Raw genomic sequence first — 3,090 nt, forward strand, 5'->3', positions numbered from 1 at the left:
GATCAAAGACAGTTTTTAATATAACTCCGACTGGATTCGTCTGAAAGAAGAAAATCATATACACCTAGGATGACTTGAGAGTGAGTAATTTATGGGCTAATTTTCATTTTTGGGTGAACTAACCCTTTAACATGATTAGCATGTTGCTAGCATGAGTCGCATGTTTTTGAAATAATTAGCATGTTGTTAGCATGATTAACACATTGCTAACATGTTTTAGTATGTTGCTAGCATGATTTAGCACAGGGGTGTCAAACTCAGTTCCTGGAGGGCCGGAGCCCTGCAGAGGTTTGTTCCAGCCCTGCTCCAACACACATACCATGTAAGGGCTCCGGCCCTCCAGGAACTGAGTTTGACACCCCTGATTTAGCATGCTGTCCTGATTAAGCTTCAGGAGTGATAGACAGTTTAAACTTTAAACACTCAATAAGTGTTAATGCAGTGGTTCTCAATTCCAGTCCTTGCAACCCACCGCTCTGCACATTTTGTATGTTTCTCTTATCACTTCAGACGTTTGTTCTATTAAAGGTAAGTGGACTTCACAGGATATTCCGCCATGATTCCAGTTCGAAGGGAGCATATATGTTCCATTCAAAGGGCATTAAAGTGTGCAAATGATCTGAAGTGAAGTAAACTTAAACGAATTTCCAGTGCTCAGGGAGTATGGAGCAATGAACACCGTGTAGGGACCCTGTCGATCGGAACACAGTTCATGCATGGAGCTCTAACGAGCTGGTTATCTGAATCAGGTGTGTTTATTAAGAGGCTGCATTTACACTTGACATTAACATGCGACCTGTATCCGGATGTTGTCCACATACACATTGAAAAGACAAGTGTAATGTTATCCGATCACCGTGTCCTGGTCCAGAGGTAGTCGAGGACGCATTGTGATCGGATCTCAGTGTAATGCCGGGTTCAGACTACACGATATTTTTGTCGGTCACGACAGTCACTGTGTCAGATTACACGATTTTGGCTCCTAAAATTTTGTCGTGTCTTGGACAAGAAACATGTCAGACTACAAGGTGCTTCCCGACCATTCATTGCGTGCCGTCTTTAACGACGCGCGTGATGTCATCGAGAAGGCGGAACTAGCGACTGACTTCCGAAAACAAGAGTGTAAACGTTGAAGCGCTTCCGCTATAGTTCGCCAGCATTTTACTTTCTTTGATTTGTCGTGGTAGTCCCTCGATGACACATCATACAAGCAGGAGTACTGTTGCCACAGCTCCACGAACCTTTCCTCCATCTCATCATTCCACCTAGCAGCACCATCATCTCTCTTTCAGTTCGCCATGTTTGAAAACTGTGTATGAAATAGCTTCTGTGCTGCTACTGGTCAGCGTCACCTATTAAAAAATTAAACCTGCTAGTCTTTCTGTCGTGATGTCGTGAAGCATAGCAGACGCGGAATCGGTTGTCGTTCACTATGGCACACTACACGAGCTGAAATGATGGAATATTGCGTCCCGACGCCCATTGCCGTTTAGAAATCCCCACGACACCCTACGTCAAGCAAATCCTGGCAAAATCGGGCTAAAATCGTGTAGTCTGAAACGGGCTTAATGTAAACGCAATCCAGCCATCTTGTCTGCATTTGCAGGTCGACATCACGCAAAACGGCGCCCCCTCTCTCCCGATCTGTCGGAAGAACAGAGCGCTATTGAGACTCGTACATTTATTTTGATTTGTAAAATGCCCCGCGACTGAAAATAGTTTTCAAAAGAAAACCCACCACTTCAGGTTAACTTTGCAGCGCAGACTTATTTAAATATTGCGCGGGAAATACTGATCCGATCGGTTATCCAGATCGAGAAGTCAGCTGATGTTGCCAAGTGTAAACGCGCTGTGTCCTGATTGACTGATGATCCGATCTGCTTGATCAGATCACGGTGATCGCATGTTAATGCTAAGTGTAAACGTAGAGAGACATGCAAAATGTGCAGAGCGTTGGGTCACAAGGACTGGAATTGAAAACCTCTGTCTTAATGTACAAAAGTGTTGACCCCTCAATGAAAGTCTATGGGACTTTTCGTAGTTTTGGTTTAATGAAAATCGTAAGACTGATCAGTTAGAAAAGATATAGCAACCCGAGTCAGACTAGTCTGAAGGTCTCCTGAGTTTGGTTTTAGCTTGAAAGCTGTATGAGGTGACATTTTAAAATTTAGTCTCAGAAGAAGCTCAAATAGTAGATCAGTAAGTTGACTTTCTCAAGTCAACTTAATGAACAGAATGAAGGATGGAAAGAAGGAAAATAAATGTAGGAAGGATGGATGGGGAACAAGGAAGGAAATAAAAGTAGAAAGAGAAAATGAAGGAAGAAATAAAACAAAATGGAGAAAGGAAATTAATATAATGAAGCATGTAAAATTTTAAATATAGAGAATGTAGGAAGGATGGAAAAAAGGAAGGAAATAAAGCAGGAAGGAAGAAGGGTAGTTAAGAAAGAAAGAAAGAAAGAAAGGATGAAAGGATGGAGGAATGGACATGAATGAAGAAAACGGAAGTAAATAAATTAAGAAAGATAGGAAAGAATGAAATTAAGCTTGTGTGGGAAGTAAGATCTCTGATCTCCTCAGATTCAGGCTTTAGGCTGCACATAATGCAGGAGGAGAGTGGGCCGAGCTTCTCTTTATGCCCACAGGGCAGAGGAACTACTTAATTGAGATCTGGAGTCTCCCGAGGTCGGCCACCAGAGCTTCTAACTCCATTTATTTATGTGCTGTTTTATTAGGAGCAGGCCACACTCAAACGCTCACTTTAATTAGGCTAGTACAATCACAGCTGCTCCAGCAGGACCAGACCAGCATTTGATTATGCAGATGAAGAAATCACAACAGCTGCAATTCAGCACTCACTTCTAGGCCAATTAGCATGTTTCTGACACCATGTAGTGACTGTGTTTATTCTGTAATGATGCAATTACAGAGTAATAATTATACTTCTTGCTCAGTAGAATAAAGTATGTGATTAAATATGATGAGTTTTTAACAATGCACAGCTTTTTAATGCTCAATGTGGCTGTTTGTATTTACACTAAAATATAAAATACTGTATTCCCTATCAGAGTCCAGCCAATGCGTTCTT

Source organism: Sinocyclocheilus anshuiensis, unplaced genomic scaffold (assembly GCF_001515605.1).
Source record: "Sinocyclocheilus anshuiensis isolate Anshui unplaced genomic scaffold, SAMN03320099.WGS_v1.1 scaffold78, whole genome shotgun sequence".
Classification (NCBI taxonomy): Eukaryota; Metazoa; Chordata; class Actinopteri; order Cypriniformes; family Cyprinidae; genus Sinocyclocheilus; species Sinocyclocheilus anshuiensis.